We start from the raw sequence: 13,730 nt of genomic DNA on the forward strand, positions 1-13,730 counted from the left end.
GTTGCCGGGATTCTTCAGCTGCCGTTGATCCACATGCCACATGCTTGGGGGGCCATCGGATGTGGAAATTTCCACCCAAGAAGGAAAAGAAACCGTGTTGAATGATGAAGAAAAGAAAATGGCAATCATCATTGACACTCTAATAATTGCCATGGAGAAGTTTGCCTGGCAATTTCACTTGGCTTTATTGATCAATGCTTAGCTGGGTATTTCATCTTTTTCTGATTGAAAGCTGGCTGGGGCCTTTGGCTGTGGAAAATATCTCAATAGTTTGTCGGAGCTGTGGTTTGACCCAAGACTGACCCCCGCCACAAAAAAAAAAAAAAAAAAAAAAAGCCTATGTTCAACGATCAAAATGTAAAGGAGAAAGAGGAAATGACAACCATAGCTGGTGACTTTGCAACATTAATTGCCTCAGTCATTAATCCTTGGGAAATAGACTAAAAACGTTATTTTGTGGGGGAAAAACTTAAAAAATAATCCGTGGTTCACTTGTCAAAAACATGAAGTGGAGTTAGCAATCAGGTTTGGCATGTAGCGACATAATTGGCCAATGGTTGGGTGCTTTCTTAGCTTTTTACACTTGTGAAATTGCCAAAACAGTCGCTCGTAATTCCACAAGCTTTCTAGCACTTTAAAAATTCAAACATTTTGTTTCAAAATGTCTTGTTTATGTACAGCATACAAAATTTAAGTGGTGAAAGTTTAAGGCGTTTCTTTATTACTATATTTTTTTGAAGTACAATATACAATCAACTGGAGTTAGAAGTAAAATAAACCTTTAGCTCACACTATGATTATAAACTTTGACTGAATTGGATGTTTTGGGAAGAGGGAAATGAGCGTGTTCTTGCAGATTTCAATTTTTACAATTGAATTATTTGCCTATGATATGATCACAAGTTTAACTTAAATGGAGTTGCGATAATAGAAGATTCTCGAAAGAAGACTTCAAAAGGTGGAAATTGAAAATGAGTGGAAATTAATGAGGAATTAACCAATTATTTGGATTCCCATTTTTGTATCCGACTCTTTTATAATTAGTTTTTCTTATAGTTTTTCTCGCTCCTAACAAATTTATCTAAAAAGATAAATTTGAATTATTTGTTCTTATGGTTCCTCTCTCTTCTAACAATATGATAAATTTGTATAAATTTGTTTATCCATATGGATTAACTTAGTGTTAAAAAATTTTTAACTGTTAGCTGATAGATTTATCAATATTGCTGGAAATTAAATATTTTTTGATGTAGAAAACAAATCGCAAAATCTTTTGTACTTAGTTAGGTAGGAAAATGTAACTAGGTTTATGGTTATTATAAAAATTGTAATTATCTAAAAAATATCCGTACACAAAAAGGTAGAATATCTATTGATTTTTTAATATGTGTTATCATATTTGATGAATATTATTATATTATAGTAAAACTATGTAAAGAAGTTTTTAAAAATTAGTATGATAGTTAAGTATAATTATTCCATTAATTTTCTAAAATTAATATGAATGAACTTGTAAGATCATCATTAATTTTTTATTTAAATTATTCATGCTTGCACGAATTCAGAAGAAAATAAAAAAATAAACCATGCCAAGGCAAATGCAAGATGCTCGTTCAAATTAATGTTGTACACGTATAGGAGTCACAAAACGGTTTGGTGCACTAGCAGACGAAAGGGGACATCTAAAGTATTAGGACAAGTTTTACATTAAAGTGGGAGATTTGTAACGCAATTGAGCGAAAACAAATGAGGTTGAGGAAAACTTTATATCAGTTGCAATACATTCATAAAAGCTATGGCACATTCGTTAAAATAAGAAATATTTATTAATTTGGTGCAGTGTAATAGCAAACCAAGGAAAAAAAATATGAATGATCCGTGAGAGGGAAAGATGTCATTTGACTTAAAATAAAAGTGTGATTGGATAGAGGTTTAGATGAACAAAAAAATTAGATTAATATTGTAACACTTTTTGTGGCTTGATATAATATATATGAGATAGAATGATGACTGGTAAAATAAAAAAAATGATTCAGGTAAATATAAATAATTTTTTTCATATATTTGCGTAATGATGATAATGACAGGGTGAAAACAATGCATGCAAAGACGAAGGTTGATAATAATAATGATAACTATGGTGAGATAGATAGCAATTGCAAGTTGCACACCATGCAATTAGTGTTTTAGATTAGGTAAATTTGCACACCACTATTGCAAATAATTCAGTCAATAAGAGATAGGAAAACATAATGCACGAAATCCAACTTTTAGAATTGTGTTATAGTTTAATGATGACTATGTGGTGTTTTTGTAGACAAATAAACAGAAAAACAAATAAATATACAAATTTGATAAAGAAAGGTGCACTTCTACAGGACCGAAACTAATTGCTCTTAGGTCCCATTTTGCTATTTTTTAAAGTTTTTATAGAGACTTTTTCGTTTGGATTGCTATTTTTTGAAATTTTTATAGAAAAATGTATTGTAGAAATTTAATATCTATGAGATAAAAAAGTAATTAAAATATGTGTTTATGAAAAACATTAAAAATATTCCGTAGTAGACTGCAATCCTAGCATGGCTTGCGATTTGATCAATATGAAATAAAAAAGTAATTAAGAAATGTGTTCACAAAAAATGTAAAAAATTTGCCTTAGAAAACTACAATCCAAACAAGTAGTCTTCTCCCCGTTCAAGAAACGCAATGAAAATATTTGTTGAATAATTAAACTTATCCTTTCATAAGCCACTTATACCGGGGGAGGTATGGAGGGAGGCAATGAATAAAAAGTCTTGGGTTCGATTCCTCCCACTTACACAAAGAAAAAAGTATAAAATAAAATAAAAAAAAAACCACTTATACTAGCTAAGAGTATTTTCTGGTCACGTCTCGTGTTATATATTATTAATCCTATCATATTATCCAAAAGCATTTGTTGGAAATTGCATTCTTAATTTAGATTAAAAAAAACAATAATGAAATATTTGTTGGAAACGAAGGAAAAGTGACGCAACCTTTCCAATTTGTAAATTCAATTAGGCTTACATGTAAAACTATTAAAGTGTATCAGCATGAGAGAATTTAGTGCTTCATCTGACGCTTGTAAAATAGACAAATGAAGTTTTGAAATTCTAGCACTTTTGGACCAATACCTTTTTTTTAAGGCAAAACCAATACCTTAGGTAACCACAAGATCTCATCTTGATTTGCTGTTTTTCTTATTAAATGTTGAATCTAGAAAATCATGTCTCAGAAATAACTACATATACCTGGAAAAAAAATTTAGTGCTAGGATAAATATACTGCTAAGTTATGGAAATTCTCTTTTCCATTTTAGCAATTTGATTCTTTGGACGCATGATTCTATCTGTTATATTTGGCTTCAAAATATGTTACTTTAGAATGGTGTTTGGATGTGGATACATAATCTGTAATTATTCTCACCTATATTTATTTTCTAAAGGTCTGTCCACTTTATTCGGATTTCTTACCTATTTCACTCACAAATGCAGAGGTAGCCATTGGCGTTTTACGGTGAAGAGAAGCCAAAAAAACTACCAACCCCTTTATTGCTCTCTTTCATCTTATTTCTCCATCTTTCATCCTTCTTTTTCGTTGTGACCTACAATTAGGACTGCAAACCACTCAAGCGCTAGCGAGCCAACTCAGTCAAAAGTTAAATCGAGTTCAGGTAATACTGAATCCGAGTTGAGCTCAATCCAACCAAGTTGAGCTACCGAATTCAAGTCGAACATAAAGAAATTCAATTCATTAATTGACGAGTTAGCTCGAATATATATATTTATATATATTATTTTAATATTGATATTACACATATATCTGCCTAATATTTTTATTATTTACTAAGCAAAAAATGAATATTTTATTCTTTTTTAAAAGAAACAAAATAATTATTTTTTATTTTTTAAGGTCGAGCAAGCTCAAGCTTGAGTATTCGAGTTTGATTAGACTCGAATTTGAAGTCGAGAATGAACTCGAATTTTACATTGAAAACTCGTCGAGTTCGAATTTGGTAAAACTGAGTCGAGCTTGACTTTATTAAGCTAAAAGTGGACTCAACTAGTTCATTTGTAACCCTACTTACAATGCTTTGATCACCATTTTAGAAAGTTTAGTTGTGGGCCTTGGTGAACTGTTAACGGGGATGCAATTTGTTGACATGCAATTGGCTAATCATCCAAGTATTGCTACTGCTCTATACAGTTTTAACAAAGTGGCCGAAATTGATAAAAGGAAAAACTGTTACAGCATTAGTGATTTATTGGTTGTAAACACTTGCCACAAGAAAATGCATTTGCTTATCCGAACACTATCCATGAACCGTTCAGTAGGTGCTTGTCTTCAATAATTTCTGAAAGATTATATAATGTGTGAATGTTTCAAAAAGACAATACAATATGCAAAAACTATTCACTGATAGTTTCCAAAAGGAGTTTAATTAAGCTTTACTTGTCGGTTTATTGTTTGAGACTCTGACTTAGCATCTATAAATGAATGCAATAACTGGTAGGGAAAAAATCATTCGATTGTGATGTATTTTTTGATTTTCTTGAAATAAAAAATGCATAGGGAAAAAAATATTAGAGATTTATCCTTTGCATGGAGTTCATATCGTTACTACTTTTGCTACGTGGAATACCTTGTCTGATGGATGTCTGCTTGAAATATGCGTTAACCTTTATGGCTTCCACATATTGTATGTTTATCCTAATAAATCATCTTGTATGGTGCTAATATTTCAAACAAGTTTTGGAATTTTGCTGCAAGTTTATCTTCTCAAAAGATAAGTCAATCGATTTGATTTGCGTCCAAAAATGTGGGTGGAGTTTTGTTTCTAAATAAATACTCAGATAAAACCAATCCAAACAAACATATATATGCTTTGCTGAGGCCGACAGCTGTTTCTGATTGACAAATTTTAAATGCTGGGGCATTCAGTTGTGGAAAAAAACTCTCTGACCCAAGAGCACAAGAAACTGTTGTCTTTAAGGATAAAAATGTACCAAAAAAATAATAATAAATAAAAGGAAAATGACAATCTACTTTGGCTACATTGTTCAGCCAATTTCCAGTTCTTGAGAAATAAAATAGACGTTCAACGCCCATTTTCTAATTCGATTCAGTTCTGTGACCCCTTTTTTTAATTTTCTATAATTTGAGGTATATATATATATATATATATATATATGTATATGCCAATCATATCCCAATGCCATTTGGTAGCTTTGCTTGGTCACTATTCAACGCTTCCCTATATTTGTTCTATTGTTCCCGTCATTCAGAAACAAGGGGACAAATCCTTATACTACTGTATAAGAATAAATTGTGGTCAAATATGATTTGAATTTCAGCCATATGGATAGGGACTTTTTGAAAATATGAAATATTGTGTAATTTTTTAAAATCTTTTGATACAATTGAGGGCAGCATGTATTTAGATATATTTACCGAAATACAGTCATTTTGGTACATTTAAAACTTTGATTTATGGGGACATTTAGGTATTTTTGGAATATAAAATTATTTTGCAACCATTTTTGCATCGAGTACAACTCATATAAACTTATGTGTTGATATAATTACTGAAATGATATTATTGACATATTTAATTAAAGTGTGATTTTTGTTGTACAATTAACACAAAGATATATTAACACATTGTGCAATTAAAACATTGCTATAATTAGCCATTAAAGGATATTTCTTTGTTTGAAATAATTTATATCTGCTCTTGGGCAATTTTCAATTAACATCTATAGGGGCTTTTTAAGAATGATAAAATTGTAAAAGTATTGATAAAGTAAAATGTACAAGTGTGTGCTGCAATTAGAATGTACTATTATTAGTTTTGTCATATTTGATGACTATTTCTTTTCGGAATATATAATTATTTATCCAATAAAAAATTCTCTCTAATCACAAGCACCAAACATCAGCACGATGCACTGGCACTCCCTAGTAATCACAACAAAGAGAGGAAGGCAACCGAATTGATCAAGAAAGTGGAGCGATCGATTACAAATGAATAATGTCATATTGCCGCATATTACTACTGCCTTATTACCATTAGATAGGCAAAATATTTGTACTTTTCAATTTTCTATTTGGAGGTAAGGTCTAATATCCCCTTCCTTTCTTTGTAACTTTTTCGATGATTTTATTAATAAAATGGGTATATAACCCCACCCGCCAAATATAATTGGCGGTTTTTTTTTTTGGTTAAAAAACTGTCATACTGCAATTAGTTGTTCCAATCATTGGGTGCAATACTCTGCGTAGGGATGTACGCGAACCGAGCTACTCGCGAGCTACAATGACTTGGCTTGATCGAGTTCAAGCCGAGTCTCGAATTACCCGAATATACATTCAAATCGAATTCGAGTCACGATTTTGCAGCTCGTGACTTGACGAGCTACTCGTCAAGTAGTATAATTTAAATAATATATATGTATTATAATTATAAAATGACCGTTATGATTATAATTTATACTGAATTTACAAGCAGGGTACCGAGTCAAAAAGCTCAATTACTCGACTCGATAAGGTTTGACTCAATCGTCGAACCTTATCAAGTCGAGTCTCGAGCTTTTAAGGATCTTCTTGAGTCAAGCTCGAGTTGAAATTCTCCGACTCGATCAAGTTCAAGCCGAGCTCGAGCATAGTTATTATAGGCTGAATCGAACTCGAGTGTAGCAGTACTCAACCTCAACTTGGCTCGAGTACAACCCTAGCTCCATATGAAGAAATGGGTGTGTTACTAGAAGAAAGAAAAGAGACCTCATGGAGTAGAGTTCACATGGAGGTGCGACGTGTTAAATTTATTCACAGACAAAGGACCGCACGTGTCCCTATTTTTAAAATTCCTTTTTCAATAAATGAGCCTCATGTATTACGTTACGGGCAAATGCAAACCCCATATTTTGCAAAAGAGCAGAGGGGCTCTTTTTTTTTCTTTTTTTGGTGCGTCACAGAGGTGCTCTTTTGCAAAATAGAGAGCTGCATTTGGTTTTCAATTTTTTTAAAAAAATTAACATTTCCAAAACAAATTTAAAATTACCAAAAAAGGGTTTGGATGCCGCATGTATGCATGGTGCCAATTGTGCCAAAATCGACATCCCTAAATAAAGAAAATTACCACTTTTTTCTCATTTTGATGATTTTTTTTTTAGTTTTTTAACAGTATTATAAGAACTTACTCCATAATTTGCAGATGTCACTGCAATATCTAAATTAGAGAGGAAGTCCTTGCAAGTTCACACGTTTTCGGTGAAAACTCTGTGGTCCATCAAGTCCGTACATTTCATTTATAGGAGCCTGAATTCCTTGGCGCGGGATACAGATGAACCTTCCCGTGTAATATTTTTTCAATATTTTATAATTCTAGGTGAACTATTTATACATCCTTATAATAGATGTGTGACGTTCTGTTAATGTTCACGTGAGATTCTATGTATAATAATTACGTTTCTATCGTAAAATTTTATAAATAATTCACATAGAGTTATATTCCGTTCAAAAAATGTTACACCATTTATAACATTTGTCATACTCATACCCCTAATCTGAATTCCGCATGACACACTTAATTTAGTTAGAAGTTAGAGCTTGAGGTGTTAAACATTTCGCGACTTTGATGAACAAGGTATGCCAGCCCCACTCGACGGTATGGGTATCAAAAACTCTCACCGAACCGTGGACGAAAGGCCTTCTTTATTCGGTAGCAATATGGTGGTTATCTTAGAATTTGGTGCATTTCGAGCCCTTTTGAATTGCTATTTTCTGACATTTTCGTAGAAAAATATATTATAGTAATTTAATATACGTGAAGTAAAAAAGTGATTAAAAAAATGTATTCATAAAAAATGTAAAATTTTTTTGAAAAAAAAATGGCAATCCAAATAAGGCTAAATTTCTTCTTCTTTTTTTTTTTTTTTGCCCTTAACTAGAATTCTCAGCCAACGTATTTTAGGTGATTTTCGATAAAAGGTTTATCCAGTTTATGTAAGGACAGCATCATCCTCACCAGCACCAATAAACAAAGAAAAGAAAGAACACATACATCTATTGAATTGTTGACGAAATAATAAACAGAAGGCGAGGTGCCCTATGAGGCAAGGGAAAATGAAGACGTGGACTACTCCAGTAGCATTGAGCAGAGACAAAGTCGTAAGAAACGAAAAGGGATATAATTTTTTCTTTTTTCTTTATAAATTTTTCATTAAATTTTCTTTATTTCATGGACTATTAGAAAATTGTGAGGAGGGTTTGGTGAAGCAGAGAAATAATTAGAAAGTGTTGGCTGGTCCATGCACGCTATTAGTCTTAGCAGTAGGGTCGTGGGCCGTTGGAAGAAGGGGGAGAATGACAGGACAGCACACCGTGAGCTAGCTACTAGATTGGACAGACTTTTTTTTTTCTTCTTTTTGTTTTTCGGGTAGTGGAGAGTGGCACAAGAATTTTCTAAAAGAATTTAAGAAGATATATTCTAAAAGAATTTTAACAGACACAAGAAAATTTTCCAGAGATACGGATGCCCAATTATTTTAGTGGAGATCTTTTCATGAAAATATTTGTCTGACGATCTTTTTTTTTATTTATCGCAATAATAAAATTTTTATAATCTAATTTAATCTAATCAAGAAGAAAGGAGAGGGAGATTCGATATGAGTAGAGACTCCATAAAAAATGATCAATTAAAGTCATCACACATAATAATAAATTGATGGAAGGTAAAGATTGAACTCTTTCACCTCCCACACTATCAAGACTTAAGTCTTGTGTGGTGACCACCGGGCCGCCAAAGGCGCAGTGTTATCACCTTGAGTCTTGTTCGGTTACATTTCATTTATTTTCATGGACCCGCCAGTGGGCATGACAGTTGCCATGAAACTTGGATGCTATTCTATTAATTGCCATGGAAGTTGCTTGGGATTTTGACTTGACCTTTCTTAATTCGTGTTTTGCTGATTGTTGGGGCCTTCAGTTGTGGAAAAAATCACAGAAGGTTGTTGGAATAGTGATCTGACCCAAGAGGCACAAGAAACTGTTGTCCTTAAGGATAAAAATGTACCCAAAATAATAATAATAAAAAAATAAAAGGAAAATGACAATCTACTTTGGCTACATTGTTCAGCCCATTTTCTAGTTGTTGAGAAATGAAATGAGAACATTTATTATATTTGGAAGTTTTCAAGCACATCAAACTTAAAGGAATTTAACAAGTCGTAACAAAACTATACGGTTACTTCAAATCCGTTTCTAATGTTATTGAGGATATTTGCGTAACATCAATGTTTCGGATTTATATTAAATATAGAATCTTACTGTATTGAATTTTCTTATGAAACAGAGATTTGGATTAGGAAGACGGTACATAAATATTAATTTGTAAAGCACTGTCGATCGATTTGATTCTGGTCCAATACTTGGTTGACCAAGAAAAATACATAGCAGTTGGATGCTCGGATTCAACATCTGCTTTTGATACACACGCTTGCGGGGCCCTTGGATGCAGAAATTCCACCCAAGAAGGACAAGAAATTGTGTGTTGAATGATGAAGAAAAGAAAATGGCAATCATCATTGATCATTGAAACTAATAAATCTCTTTTGACAAGAATTTTCATAAACAACACCTAAGTTAAACCCACAAGATACAACTAAAAAGCTGACTTTTGGTTACACCCATAAAACTTAAGTACTACTCACGCACACTCTTAACAAACAATGTGGGATGCAGAGATAGGAACAGGGAGAGTCTCTACTAAGCACTAAGGAGCACTCATTCACTCCGATTTTTTACCTCTTCAACAGGTCTTTTTTTCTTTTGACAAGAATTTTCATAAACAACACCCAAGTTAACTCCACAAGATACAACCAAAAGGCTGATTTTTAGTTGCACCCATAAAACTTAAGTACTACTCACACACATACTCTCAACAAACGATGTGGGACGCAGGAATAGGAATAGGGGAGCCTCTACTAAGCACTAAGGAGCACTCACTCACTCCGATTTTTTACCTCTCCGATTGAGACTAATAAATCTCACTCCTTAATTCTTTGGACATGATCGTACAATTAATCATGTCATCTAAATTGCTTATATTTATTTGAAACATTATTTAAGTACTCCTTATTTTGTTTGCTTTCTGCAGAGCATTATGCTATGAAATAATTATTGTAATATTTTTTATAATATAATATATATGAAATAAAAAATAATAAAAAATATAAAAAATAAGTTAGAAAAAATATATATAATACAAATAAAATATTATTTAAAATAATTGGGTATTGAAACACCCCCGGAGTTCTCTATTTCCATGCTAGCTATATATTTTCCCTTTTTGTCCAGTTCGGAATAGCTAGAAATTTACAGTGGGTGCTTTTGTTTGCTCTTCAACAACCGGAAAAAATGCTGCGGTAGTGCATCTTTGACAAACTTGCATGCCATTATTGACTTGGCCTTTATTGATCAATGGTTAGCTAGGTATTTCATCTTTTTCTGATTGAAAGCTGGCTGGGGCCTTTGGTTGTGGAAAATATCTCAATTGTTTGTCGGAGTTTTGGTTTGATCCAAATCCCCCCCACCCCCCGCGGCAGCCCAAAAAAAAAAAGCACGCCAGAAAAGAAATGTTCAACGCTCAAAGTGTAAAAGAGAAAAGGAAATAACAACCATGGCTGGTGACTTTGCAGCATTAATTACCTCCGTCATTAATCCTAATAGACTAAAAACGTTATTTTGCAGGGGAAAAACTGAAAAAATAACCGCTGGTTCACTTATCAAAAACATGGAGTGGAATTAATAATCAGGTTTGGCATGTAGCAACATTATTGGACAAGGATTGAGTGCTTTCTTAGCATTTATGCTTGTGAAATTGCCAATATAGTCACTTGCAGTTCCACAAGTTTTCTAGCACTTAAAAACTTTAGACATTTTGTTAATGCGCAAATTAGGCAGTTTATTTGTTAATATTTCCCCCTTTATTTTGACCAAATGTTGTGATAATTTGCTAGATTCTACTTATATTTGAATTTTTGTGTGATTTCTAGGAACTTCAAGTCAATTGAGGCAGAAAAGGAGAAATTGAAGCCTAATTGAGGAAATTCCATTAAGAAAATCTTGATACAAGTTTCTTAGTTGATACTTGAAAACCGCTACATCAGGGATGATGGGGTGTGGAAACCACCCAGGAGTATTCATCTACAATGCCCTATTCGGTTGATGATTGTTACTGCATCAAGTTAGCAAGCATTTTGGGCTTTTGCTTTTGGTTAGTTTACGGCAAAGAACAGTACAATTGATGCAGCAGAACGTCCGCATCCCATTGAGCTTCAATTGCACACGAGGCCCATTTTTGGAAAAAAAAGAAGAAAGAAACGCTAAAGAAGCCCTGGGGGGACGCGAGGTAAAACAGGACCTCTGGTTCAACTGAAGAGGATAAAAGAGGAGAAAACGGAAGGGCAAAAAAAGGGGAGGACTTTGAAAATCAACGCAGGCCATTCTGTTCCGTCCCGTTTTTCCTTCCTTTTCCCAATTTATTTTCCTTTTTCAATTAAGAACTCGAGTAGTACTTTTGGCTGCAATTCAACTATGAGGAGTGGCTAATTTCTTCATCTAGTCAGAGGTTAAATCGAAGCTTGGGTTCGACAAAACTATGAGATCGAATTGATTTGCCTATGTTCTTTAATTTGCAAGTATTTATATATTTCCTGTTCACTTATGCATATGATTATTTCTTGCAATTAAATACTTGATCACTGTTTAATTGTGTGAGTAATTAACAGCCATCTAAGAGTGCTCAATCCGTAATTGTTGGATAATTTTAGTGCATGTGGCAATTGACATGATTCAATTGTAGTAGAAACTTTTGAGTTGTTGTTGCGGAAATATATGATATAGCCTAAATAAATCGAGCGTGTGTGTTTGTTGGTTATAATTGGTGGCCAGTCTAATGATTAATGCTGTCAATAGGTTAAATCCTAAGAGCGTGTTTAGGACTGCTTAATTGGCTAGGGCAATAACCACAGAGCTTGTTATGGTTATCGAATCAGGAAGGTTAGGCAGGTTGTCAGAACTTGTTGACAACCATAACCAGTTTATTTGTAAGTGAAAGATTTTATCTCTGCATCTGTGATCAATGATTCGAACCATTAGTGGAGATTATACCTTTGATTAGAGATTTTCCTTCCGTTAATTTACTTTATATTTATTGTTATTTATTTTATCTGCGATTGTCTTATTTTTAATTTGAGCAATTAAATTAGACAGTTCCATATCAATTCCCCCCAGTTTTATTTAATGTTACATTCATTCAAAATAAATTCCCAAGTCCCTGTGGATTCGACCCTGCTCACTGCTATATTCGAATTTTATCTTTCACGTAATTAAGATACTTTGGTATATCGGATCAAGCAAACTCTGGCACCAGGGTGAAGTTAGTAACCCATTGCACAGCCTAAGTCCCTGCTCCAATACCATAGTGGACTTAATTCGTGACTTAAGAGTAGGAATTTTATTTTTGCTGGTTTGACACCCACCACATTTTGTGTCAAAATGCTTGTTTTTGTGCAATATACAAAATTTAAGTGGTGAAAGTTTGAGGATTTTCTTTATTATTATTCTTTTTCTTTTGGAGTACAATATATAATCAACCGTAGTTAGAAGTGAAATCGACTGTTAACTCACACTATAATTGTAAACTTTGACTAAATTTGGATGTTTTGGGAAGGGGTTAAATGGCGTGTTCCTGTGGGTTTCATTTTTTACAATTGAATTATTTGCCTATGACATGATCACAAGTTTAACTTAAATGAAGCTGCAATAATAGAAGATTCCCGAAAGAAGACTTCAAAAGGTGGAAATTGAAAATGAGTGGAAATTGATGGTGAATTAATCGGTTATTTGGATACTTGAGTTTCACCTATTTTTGTATCGGATTCTTTTATAATTAGCTTTTCTTATAGTTTTTCTCGTCCTAACAAGTTTATCTTTTAAGATAAATTTGAATTATTTGTTCTTATGTTTCTTCTCTCTTCTAACAATATGATAAATTTGTATAATTTTTTTTATCTATATGTGATAGGACACAATTTGTTGTTAATTTTATGGTTAATTTTCCTCTTTGTCCTTGCCAAATATTGTTTTAATTGTTGAAATGTACTTATATTTGGTATTTGGCCCTAATTACAGGAAGTGGAGCAAGCAAGTGGTAAAAAGGAGACTTTATTGAGAAAAACACTCCACACATGGGAAGTTCTAAAAGGAAATACAAGCCGGGCTCCACAGGATGCTACAAAAAGGGATTTCCTATCTTTATGCTGAAAATGATGGACTTATACTAGGAGTCTTACAGGTAAGAGGAAACTAAAAACAAGGACTTTGGCAGAGCTCCAATTCTTTGGCCCTTGGACTCTCAATTCAGTGGAGACCACCGAGGGAAGTTAGGCAATTGTTTAGATTAGGAACAATGGGTGATTACCTTATTCTTTTTCTCTTCTTATTCGGTTAGGAGACTAATCACGTAGGTTTATATATTGGAGGCTAATGAGCCGCAGGGAAGGGGGGGCTTGGACAGTATCACGTTGGAAATTTTCTCAACAAATGAAGAACTAAATTCTTATTTTCTAGTCGAAGGTCAATTTGAGGACTCGGTTCCGAACATCTGTGAGATCTAATTATTTTACTTATTTCTTCTATTTATTGGT

The sequence above is a fragment of the Coffea arabica genome, chromosome 8e (assembly GCF_036785885.1).
Source record: "Coffea arabica cultivar ET-39 chromosome 8e, Coffea Arabica ET-39 HiFi, whole genome shotgun sequence".
Lineage (NCBI taxonomy): Eukaryota > Viridiplantae > Streptophyta > Magnoliopsida > Gentianales > Rubiaceae > Coffea > Coffea arabica.